A 12,151-nucleotide genomic window follows, 5' to 3' on the forward strand; every position below is an offset into this window, starting at 1 on the left:
ATTATACTACTCAAAGTTCCCAAGTACTGCCTGATTATCTCCTCCTACTATTTATTGATTTCTTTGAAGAACCTTTAGTTTTTCAGAATACTTGTTTTCAGCACATTTTCTACCTATCCCTCTCTTGTTTTCAGTATTGCTTATAACATACATATACAAGGACATCTTGGCAATAACCATGTATTTTCCCATGGCTTCCAGCCAAATATAAGTAACTTTTGAGGTATGGAAAACAGGGACAAGGAGATTATTATTTTGAAACCTACTCATAAACTGGATATTAGCTTTTAAATTGTTTAATAGCACTAACATTAGAATTCTCAGTGTAAAATGTGCTCAGAGATGCTTTTAACCAACTTTGTTTTTGAATAAATTGGAGCAAAAAGGAACTTACAACTCATGCATATCCGTGCACTTATTTGACAAAGTGATAGCTTTAAATATGTTTTCCAACTATTTCTATATAAGTTTATATAATTCTGTAGAATAATATTCTGCTACCTTTAAGGTAATCATTCTGATAGTCTTACGTGTTGAAAATAAACATGGCTCAAAAGTGGTAAAATTTTATGTAAACTACTCATTTCTTTCTTGTCCTTTTATATTTTGTTAACTAATGATTGTAATCTCTCTTGTAGATTTATAAGATATTGAGCCATTTTTATACCTTATGCCGTTAAATTACCTGGTTTGCATGATGTGCCAACGTGCCTAGCACAGGACCTTGAGCAAAATTGATGCTAAATCAAGTTTGCTTAATTATGTCTCATTTTCTCCCCTTCTTTGTTTATCCTTAAAATCTGAAGGAGAGTTCAGGGAACTGAAAGATTCATCTTCCATCTGCATTGAAGGGGCTTCCTTTCCAAGTCTGACAGCTCTAGATAAAGGAATCTCTGATATCCCATAGTACCAAGTATCCTAGTTTGTTGTGGTTGTGGTCTTCATCTTGTGCCTATTATCAAAAGAGATTCTGAAGAACACTTTTTTTCTAAAACAGCTGTTAAATTTTTGAAATGGTTTCCTGCATAGTAAATAGAGTAATACATAAACATTTTTTTAACTACAAAAAAAAAAAAAAAAAGTAAAACGACCACAAAAATACTAAAGTTTTGCTTGTTTTATGTTTTCCTCACTTTCTAATTCAATTGACTTAACTTCAGTGTACAGAACTACCCTCCCACCTTGGGCAGTCAATCATGCCACATGGAGCAGGAGCCCTCAAGCTGGGGATATTGGATATAGTGAAGAAAATACTATAAACTGTAAATCAAAGATGATGTCTAGTTTATGAGAATTTTGCCTGAAGACACACTTTTATTCCCAAAAGCCTCTTTGCTAAAGCATTTATTACAGATCCTAATTCCTCTTGCAAACTTAGTTAATACTCATGGATATCTTTTGCATACAGAGCAGGGCACCTGCCATCAAAACTGACGTGTCTTTCTGGCAAGTGCAGAGCGGACTGGAGTCGATTACAGAGAGGAAGGCGGACAGCTGAACGGTATGTGCCGCCTAAACTAAGTGCAGCAAAAATTCCCATTCTGTGAGCCTCTCCTGATATCCCGTGTCTTAAGACCATATCCTTATGACCACTAGCTGGAAAGCTTTTACCTCAAGATAAGGTATTCCTCTACATTCTCTAAAAGGCAACTTCATGACCATTTTGAAATAATTAGAAAACATTTGCTTTCATCCATATCAGGTTCCTTCAAGGCTGTGTTTATTTTATTTATATTTCTGAAGCTTTCTGGCTTGGTTTCACTTGAAAGTCAACATTCTTGGCCTCCTCCTCTTGTCTCAGCATGTTTAAATTGAGACGGCGCTCGTTCTTGCTTTCTTTAGAGCTCTCGCCAAGTCACTGGGCATGTCTTTTGTTCATCTTCTTTCTGGAAGTCCCCAATAAATACATGTCCTGACCCTCCCAATTAGTAAAAAATAAAAAGCTCACTTTCTTTACATATGAAATGCATCATTTTCATTTACAAAGCTGTCTAATATAGCTGCCTTCCCAATGGCTGGAAAAATCAGGTTACTTGGACTAGTAAAAGTGCCGTTAATCCTTCTGTATTCCAAGCTTCAGGTCGAAATGTGGTTCATTAACCCTTAAGTCCACTGGCCAGGCTCTCCCACCTCCATATGATTGCCTGTCACATCCTGTTACAGTAGAATTCTGTATACAGATGGTTCTACATCCTAGTTTTTGGCCCATTGATTTTAAGCAAAACTTTATATGACCAAATTCTAAATTGGTGGAGGCATATGAGAGTTTCTTGAAATAAATTTTGACTTGGGTGGGAAAAAAGTGTTCCCCTGTGGAACAGTGAACATTTTTCCAACTCTCAGAATGGTGTATACATTTAAATGCACCCATAAAAAAAGTAGTTTTTTTTTTTTTTTTGGTAGTTCTGGAACCAAAACTACCAAGATTCATCTCCACTCACCACCTCTTACTGTCATAATGTTTGCTTTGCTCATTTTGTATTCACCATATGCTGCCACTTTATTGTTAATTTGTTTCCTTTTCTCTATTGGATCATATCCCTGTTAAATCCAAGACCTTTGAGAGTGCCAGGAATTACCTCTTTCATATTAGCTCTTTGAATTCCCAGTGCAGGTTTGATTACCCTAAGCCTGCTTGGCACTCAGCATTACCTATGTGCATGTGATTATGCTGCTGATACACAGACTTGACATGAAACTGTGGCCTAAGGTGATGGAAGTCGGTGAAAGGAAAAAACTGTCCACTGACTTGTTGTAAACAACCCCTTAGGAATTTTATCCTGGAGGTGACTCATCCCAGAGGGAAAACCACTCCCAGCTTGAGGTAAAGCCTTACCCTACCTTTCCACAGCCCGGACTCCATGAGCCGAGATACTAGAAAGGGCCCAGGACTCTGTGTACAGACAGACATTCTGAAATTTTCAGCAGAAGCCCCTAGAGAAGTGATGAAATATTTGCTTGGACTATCTTAAAGAGTTAAAATGGAAAAAAACAAAGTCATAGGCAGAACACTGTCTTAGTGTTTGAAGAGTCAGTTTAATTACTTCAGGGTACCAAAGTATCATTCACCTTTATTCTACTGCAGGGGAAATGTCAGGTTTCAGAGTTCAGTCTTTTCACTCCCCCATACTGCACTTTTCCTTTCATCAGTGGCACTTCTCTCAGATTCTCTGTTTCTATGTGTTTTCTCTCTCCCTTTCGTCATTTTTTCCCCATTCTATGTCCAAAAACCTTCATTTAAATATTAGCTATTAATTTATGCTAAAGAACACACAATAACAGCTGTGTGTGGTGAATACGAATTACATATGTAATATTTAAACATATGAGAAAAGATTGAAACTGTTACTGTGAACTCCATGAATTAACATACAAGAATATAATTAGGGAGAGAGGTTTTAACCAAGACCCCGAACATGGTACAAGGTAGGCAATAGCCTCCCTCCCTAGCTCTAACCTTTAAAGAGATTGTAAATATGGAAAAATATATAATGAACTATCCGAGAATCAGAGCATTCTAACAGAATGGTGTAATGCAAAGGGCCACTTTAGATTTCAATAATTCCATATCAAATTAGAGAGGTCATCCTCCAGATTCCCTTATTTTAACACAAAATTCAGATTTAGTGACTCACTAACCACATAAGATCCTATATTTTGCCTATAACAAGCACTCATTTGACTTTGAACAGCTTGACATTGCGGGATCTGCGTGATGTTCTCATACAGAATTTTGTGTTAAAATATTCCTAAACAGATCCTTAAAGGATAAAGAGGATCTAGCCAGTTCAAGAAGTGGGGAAGGACATTTTCTGCAGAAAAATGAGCAGGTAAAAATTCAAAAATGTGAGAGATCAATTAATGACCAAGTGATTAAAAATGATTGGAAAGGAATTTATAGATGATGGGACTAGACAGGTAAGCAGAGGCCTTATTTTAACACAAAATTCAGATTTAGTGACTCAATAACCACATAAGATCCTATATCTTGCCCATAGCAAACACTCATCCACTCATTTTATGAAGAAATGGAAGGTTTTTACTCACTAGGCGCTCTAAGAACTCATGGGGCAGTGTTTATCAACCATGGTCTCCTACCACACTGCAGTGTTTCTTAAGATAGTCGTTAAATATCTGTTGAGCAGTCCCTTTATGCTAAGCACTGTTCTAACCACTGTGAAAACAGTGGTCAGGATGGCAAGTCCCTGCTTACATGCAGCAGGCCTTAAAAAAATTTTTTTTCCCAAAACTATTTTGCCATGAAGAATTAAAAACAAAACAAAACAAAACAAAACAAACAACAAAAAACCTGCAAAAGAAAGCATCCTCACTTATTTGCATTCCAATATATTTATCTTAGAAGAAAAGGTTTATTTCCTTATGTTCTTCCATTATATGGAAGAGTTATTACGTATCATTGGTTGGTGGTGGAAAACAGGCTGAGGATCCCTGTAAGAGCAACACTGAGGTGGAAATATGTCATCACCCCCAGGAAGCTTACTCTTTAGGAGTGCAGACATCAAACAAGCAATTTTAAATATAGTATGTGAGTCATAAACTGAGATATGATCAAGGTTTAATGAGGTTTCAGAAATGTCAGCCTTACTCACATCTTGTTTGCCAGATCAACATATCTACATACTGCCCACTGGCCATTTTGACGAGGACATCAGATGGATCCCTCAGTGTCTAGCTGTTCAAAGTCAACATTATTAGTTCCCTCAAACCTGATTCTTCTTTGTTTTAGTGATTTTTTTCAGTTTGGCTAATACAGGAATCTATGTGCAATCTTGACTCCTCCCTTTCTCTCAAAAACATCCTGACTAACATTCTGTTAAATATCTCTTATAGTCATAATCTTCATAATTTTTACTTTATTTGTTATTTTTACTACTACTGTCATTCACAGGACCTTACTTCAAACCCATATGATTTCTTTCCTAAATCAAATGAGCCATTAACCTGTTCCCACATCTCTGTAGTAGTACTCCCACTTTTAACACTGCTCTCAGAGCAATCATTCTAGGATGTAGAGCCAACCATATCACTGAACTGGTGAATTTATAAATAATATCTTCCCTTCAAGATAACACAGCCAGGCCCTTTCTGCACTGTCCTCTGCCTACCTGTCTAGTCCCATTGTCCATAAATTCCTTTCCCATCATTTTTAATCATTGTTCATTAATTGATCTCTCACTTTTTTGTGAGAGAGACTTTTACCTGCTCCTTCTTCTGCAAGAAATGTCCTTCCCCACTTCTTAAACTGGCTAGATCTTCTTCATCTTTTAAGGATCAGTTTAGGAATATTCTCTTGATAAAATTACCTGTCTGCAGACTGGGTAGAGATTCTCATCTATATGTTCCTATAGCGCTCTGAGCTTACCTGGGTTTTGTATTTTTCTACCCTGTACCACATATGACAAATTACTTGCTTGTGCCCTAAATTGAACTGTAGTGACTCTTTGAGGACAAGGACCAGGTATCATTCATCTTGTGTATTCAGGTTAATGAAGAGTGACTGTTACCTAGTAGACTCTCAATGCGTACTTGTTGAATAATCATATAAACGAATTACTGATATAGGGCACAATAATTGCTATCTAACACTATATTCTGGGAGAACAGATTCTTTCTGAAGGAAAAGTCATAGTGGTAAAAATGATCCAAAATACATTGAGAAAGAATTTAATTTAAACTAGCATTGGGTGCACGAAAAATTTTTGGCAACTACTTTTAGTGAAACTGAGTAGGCTTTAGAATTAGCAATCTCGAATCCCATTCCACTCATCTTGCTAAATTCAGAAAACAATTTTTTTTGAAATGTGACATGGCTGTGTGCCTACCCAAATCTCATCTTGAATTGTAGCTCCCGTAATTCCCACGCGTTGTGGGGGGGACCTATTGGAAGATAATTGAGTCATGGGGGCAGTTTCACCCACACTGTTCTTGTGCTAGTGAGTAAGTCTCACAAGATCTAATGATTTTGTAAGGGGTTTCCTCCCTTGCTTGGTTCTCATCTCTCTTGCCTGTTGCCATGTAAGAAGTGCTTTTCACTTTCTGCCATGACTGTGAGGCCTCCCCAGCCATGTGGAAATGTGAGTCCATTAAACCTCTTAAAAAAAATTACCCAGTCTCCGGTATGTCTTTATCAGCAGCATGAAAATGGACTAATACAGAATGATAGCAAACCCTATTTGCACAAGTCTAAACAATGATTCTCAGTACGTGGTTGGATTTACAACATGCCCTCATCATTGACTTCCACTTTGTCATCAGAAGCAGCTTACAGTTTTGAGTATTTATTTACCAGTATTTATGACTTTATGTGTCTAACTTCGGGAAAAGCATTATCACTGTCTTCCACCTTACACTGCACCCTCAAGGAACATATTGTTGTCCCCTCTACCTGGAATGCCGTTCCTACAGATGCCCACCTAGCTCATTCCCTCATTTGCTTCAGGTCTTTCCTGAAATGTCATCTTCTTGGTGAGAAGGCCTCTTCTGACTCTTGCTAATATACTTCCCTAACACATTCATCCCAGTGCTCACCTTTTCTAACATAATACATATTTACTTATATTTCTGCTTAACCATTCATATGCTTCATTAGAATATAAACTCCATGAGGACAAGATTCTTTGCTTTGTTATGTGCTTTGTCTCCAGTTCTTGGGATACTTTTCAGCATTTAGTAGGTGTTCAATAATGATTTCTTGAATGAATGAGTCAATGATCCAGCATCTGAACTGAGATCTGTTTATATAATGTATGCCAGGTTTTGTTTGACCTTGGTAGTGATGAAAAAGGTGGATGATTGTATTAATAAAATTGCCTCTTTCATTTCCTAATGCTTGCTAATTTTTCACCACACCTGTGTACATTCCTTCCATCCCATGTCTGTAATTATTTGATCTTCTTTGCTGGAAGTTGGTCACCAAGTGCTTGAAGTTTGGTAAATTTCCTAGCCTACTCAGACAGGTGGGATTACAGTATTTGAATAAAAAAATAGAACTAACAGCCTTATCAGCCTTTGCTCGATCTTGTTTTCCTAACTGTCAAGATCTTCCTTTCCAAAATCAATGTGTTCTATTACCCCTAATTTACCTAACGGAGGACCTGCCAGGTGCTAAATGACAAGGCTGAACAGTGATATCATCTCCTCAAGTACCTTTCATCCAACATCCTGCCCCCACCCTGCAGAGCCTTTCCCCTCTCCCCTCTTACCTTCCTGTTTCTATTGCCTACATGCAGCCTCTATCTAAAGTGTGTCAAAACAACTGTTGGATTCCATCAGTAGACATTTCAGAAATATATTAGTTAAACGTGTTTGTTACACATGGACAAAACAGCCAACCAACATAATTTTAAAAAATTTAACCAACAGTGTAGGTTTTCACATTAACATAGAAGTAAAAGCTATAAGCTGAGAATTTCATGCCCAGGAGTAGTAGGCAAGAGGATCTCACCCCAGAGCACCTATTTTTAATTTTCAGAACCTCACAAAATTGCAAATGTTGTACTTTAGGGAAAATCTACCATCAGTCTAAATTATAGGAAGAGAATGAAAGAGAATGGAAAATGTTGAACATACTAACACATCCTACTTGGGAAGTTACTCAACACTTTGCTAATTACGGCCATATTTTATTAGAAACAAAAGTGGAAATCACAGAGTACAGGCATTTTAAAATCAGTATCTTTCTAATGGGAAGCCCATTGCTCAGTTAATATCTATCACACTGCACTAATAACTTTCTGCAAGTACCAAGGAGGGAAAAGTGAGAGCTGAAACAATGCCAGAGTGTTAATATAATATCCGTGGGTGCCCCTGTGAATCCCAGCTTTTTTTAAAAAAAAGTTTCTCAATACTTCCAAGAATTAAATACCACCTTCAGTGTAAGTTGTGAGAACTTAGTCTAGTGGCAACAAAGGAAATTTAATTCATTTTAAAAGAGCATGCATCCACTGTCTGAAATTACCAGGTTTAAAAGGGGTGAACTGGAGAGTTCTGAATATACAGAGACATTGATTTCCCTTTTCCAAGAAACATAACCCAGCTTAACCACCTCTTATAATTTTTAACTTGTTATATTCCCCACTTTAGTACACAGAATCCCATATGATTCTTCCCTTGCTTGTAAATTGCATGTCAGTTGTTCACTGTGTTTATGTCTCATTTCCTTTATTGTGTTAGGAACTAAGCAGCAGCATGTTCTCTCTTCACCCTGTGCCTCTCAACCCATCCAGGGCTGTGCTGTGCATGGTGTGCAGTCAGAAATGCCTATTGAATGAACTTCTTGTCTATGTTGATCCTATTAACCAGATAATTGCCTAATCTCCACTTGGCTTTGTGCTCTATAGGCACAACATAACAGGTGAAGTGAATAAAAGCTCTCTTCAAGCAAATACTCTCATGAATGGGATCTTTTTTTCAGAGGGCATGGTCGCCTGTACCTCTGGAAGACAATGTTCATCTCACACCAATGAGCAGATTAGACCCAGAGCAAAGTTGACCCAAAAGATCAGATTTAGTATCAACACAAACAAACCTTTATAGTGGAGAAGTCGGGAAGGGGGGCAGGGGAGTCTGTATACCCAACAGGACTTTCCCCTTCCATTGCCACTTTTCTCCGAGCAAACATCCGAACCACAGACATTCCAATCACCTTCTACACTGTTTATTTGGGCTGAGGCAAAACTCGATAAGATCGATTCCAAGTTACAGAGCTCCTTACATGGAGAAGAACAACTGTGGTATGAATGCACAAAAAAAAAAAAAAAAGAAATATGGACAAAGGAGAAGAAGAAGAAGAGAAAGGACCAATGCTAGCACACATGCAGAAAATATTCAAGTAGATAAACAACTGGACCAAGTTATAAATTTATGGGGAATATTCCACCTCTCAACAGACCTTTTGCATTTGAGGCTCTGAGTTAATCAGTTCACCAGCATTTCATGGGACATTCTGCATTACCGAGGGTCAAGAGTATTCACTTGAAGAAAGTTATTTCAAGCAGCTACCTGTACGTCTTATATCCCAACCCTTGACACATAAAAATATAAATATGTGACATATCATAATATTTTCATATTGGGTAACTACAGAGAATATTTTGGCAAGGGTGCTTAATCTAAAATGTTCAATTTTAATCAGTTTGAACTATGGTCTGTCTTTCTGTGAACTGAAAGCCACCAATCAATTTTCCTTTATCTTTTTTTCTGTTTTTCTTACCCAAGGCAATGCCTTTTGTAAAAGGGTATTTATTTTTAATGGATTTTTTAATGAATTTTTCAGTCAAGCTATTAATAATGCCATTAATTATAGGCAGCTTGTATTAAAGTGCACGCTGGCCTCTTAATCCTGACCCCCAGCTATTGGCTTGCAGCTAATCCAGCCTGGTGCTTGGCAGAGAAGGGCAGGCCTCAGCCAGCGGCTGCTAGGAAACAGGATGGGAAAGGCAGAACGGAGGGATAAGAGGGAGGAGGGGACGAATAGATGTTTCGTCTCTTCTTTGCCAGAGGGCCTAAAGTTTAAAGCCAGATGATGTGTGAGTGGGGTGGGATAATCCCGCGGATGCCATGCAAGCACTTAGGAAGAACTTCCCACTGGAAGGGCTTTGCTCTGCCTTCAAGGCCTGGCTGGTTTGATAACCCCACAGGAACACTGTGCTCCCTTACCTGAGGCAGTTATGTGCGACTGCCTCAGCTCCAATCTGCTTAAATCGACCAGACAGAAGCCTCAGCCACATAATGGATTCCAATCCCTAGCTTTCTTTCCTTCACCACCCCAGCTTCCCAGTGTTAGGAAAAGTGTTTAATTACCATTTGCTTTCAAGATAATTAAATGTTCCAGGATTTCATCCTTTCGTGAAAATGCTGCTGTGAGCTTATAGGGATGGGTATGTTGTGTATTTTTAAGAATGTTGGCAGGTAGTACAAGTAAACTATTAGGTTTTGGTGAGTAAGGCGCAAGCTTTGGGTGTATGGGTGTCTTTTGTTGATTGTTATCGTTGACATGGTGAGTGCCATCTGAAAGAAGGAAGCCGGTTCAATCTCAAGTTGATAGAAAAACAAAAACAAAAACAAGGCTTCAAAGGACTATAGCAGCCCAAACTGGAGAAAGGACATATGAACAGTAACACTAGAAAATAGCAAAAGTAGCCATACAAGGCTGAATACATTTTTTAACATGACCTTGAGACAGAAAGGAAAATAGGAACTTGTGGGTCAGTTTGGTGGCAACTTACTTTGTCTTTCAAAAGGGAGTGGTTGCATGTAATTGGTATGAGAGAAAATATTGCTTCTAATAACAAATCCTTTTGAACCAAAATAAATAATAATACTAGTAGCGTGATTCTATAAAGGACAATGTTCTTAGCTATTTTCTGGTGTAATGATTTTGACATAAACCAAGGTGAAGCCTCACTTTTAGTTATTCTCAAAATAAGTCTAGGTACAATTCTCCAAAGAAATGAGGAAATTTTAAGGAGATTATTTCATATTGGATTATATTTCATATTTATTATTTCATATTGAATATTATATATTTCATATGGGATTATAATGAATATTTACATTATGCATAGCAACAGAAGTATTTCAGGGGGAATTGATTTCAGAACCAATTTATTTATTAATGACTTTTTTCAACTATAAACATTATCAGATTCTCTGCCTAAAAAGATTTCTATCATTAAAAATAGAACAGAATATTAATTTGTTGTTTTTAATAGCACAAATTGGGAAATAATCATTGCATTTAATTAAATTACTTCTTCATTAACCAATGTACATGTTATTTCTGTCAGGGGTCTGGGACTGTGACAAATTTTGATAATAGAGTGATAACAAAAAACAGCACGGTCCTACTCTTACAGACCTTAAAAGTAACCAGGTACCCTTGGAAATGCCAGCCTCTCCAAAATAGTCCCCCTCATTCATATACGAAATGACAGTGAATGAAGGGCTTGATGCTATGCAGATCAAAGTCCACCACCAAGGCAACTATCAAGGTGTTCTTAAAAAAGAATACTCGAGAGTTCGATATCAACGACATGAAAAATGACTCGTTTGCTCCATAATGTCTACCTTTGATTAGCCTAAAACATTTTTGGTATGATTAAGAGTATGCATCTTTATTGAAGACACTCCTCTCTGATAATATCAATAGAGAGTTATCATATGGATGAGTTTTATGGGAAGACAGTTTACTCCCACTGGGAACTGGGCTCTAAGATCTGTCTATGACATCAGTTTCAGAGCTCACCCTTGCCAGGAAATATAAAGAAATTCCCTCTCCAGTTCATCATTAGTTTGCCCCTGTCCATAATCCTTTTTTTTTTTTTTTTTTTTTTTTTTAATCTTTTTTTCTCCCTTCCTCAGATCCTCGGTTCCATCATGGGTTCTCAGTGGCCCAGACAGGTGGCACTAATACGAAGTCATCAGAGGACCATGATCCTTTAAGCTCTTAATGATCAAGCCACAGCCTGAACAAAGGAGAAATATTCTTTATATGCCCTAATTGTATCCCCATTTTTCTTATTTTCTTAGTATATGGAAGAATTTGACTTATGTTTTCAGAGGATAAGCAGTGTTCCTCTGATAAGTAGTGTTCCTCTGTCTATTACCAGCAGTTCGTATGCTTGATTCCCCACAAAACTCTAAGTTCTTGGGGGCAAAAACTGTGGCTTTCTGTCTTCTGGGTGTTTTCAGTCAAGTGCAAGTGAAAGGCACAGTTGGCATTCAGGGCATCTGTTGAGTGAATAAGAGAATGAATGGTAAAAATAGATAAATAAATGAAATGAATGTAAAGTAAGATGTGAAATAATTTTAATTTTATTCTCAAGAAAGCTGATTCTCATTGAAGTATCATTGTACATTTGCTCCCTTTATTCCTTATTTTGACCCCAATTTAGCAATCTACAAGCTGGATAAACTTGAGCATGTTATTTAACTTCACTAATTTTTTTGTTTCCTCATCCTTAAAATGGGAATAAAAATCCTTACTTCTCAGGGTAATGCAACTCAATGAATGAGAAGTCCTCATAAAAGAGCATGCATGGGAGCTCAGTATATGGCAATAAGCTTATTATTGTACTTGTTGCTTCCTGACGCTGCATGATTGAAACTACATCACAGTGACATTATTTTG

The 12,151-nt window shown here is 37.4% G+C and overlaps 1 non-coding gene across 1 annotated transcript; it reads right to left on the bottom strand.

Moving 5' to 3' along the window:
• Nucleotides 1-11,374: 11,374 nt before the first annotated feature.
• Nucleotides 11,375-11,450, bottom strand: LOC111543226. The gene has a single exon (XR_002731788.1). It is a non-coding gene; the product is annotated as a small nucleolar RNA SNORD66 (small nucleolar RNA).
• Between the last annotated feature and the right edge of the window lie 701 nt (nucleotides 11,451-12,151).

This window comes from Piliocolobus tephrosceles, chromosome 5 (assembly GCF_002776525.5).
Source record: "Piliocolobus tephrosceles isolate RC106 chromosome 5, ASM277652v3, whole genome shotgun sequence".
Lineage (NCBI taxonomy): Eukaryota > Metazoa > Chordata > Mammalia > Primates > Cercopithecidae > Piliocolobus > Piliocolobus tephrosceles.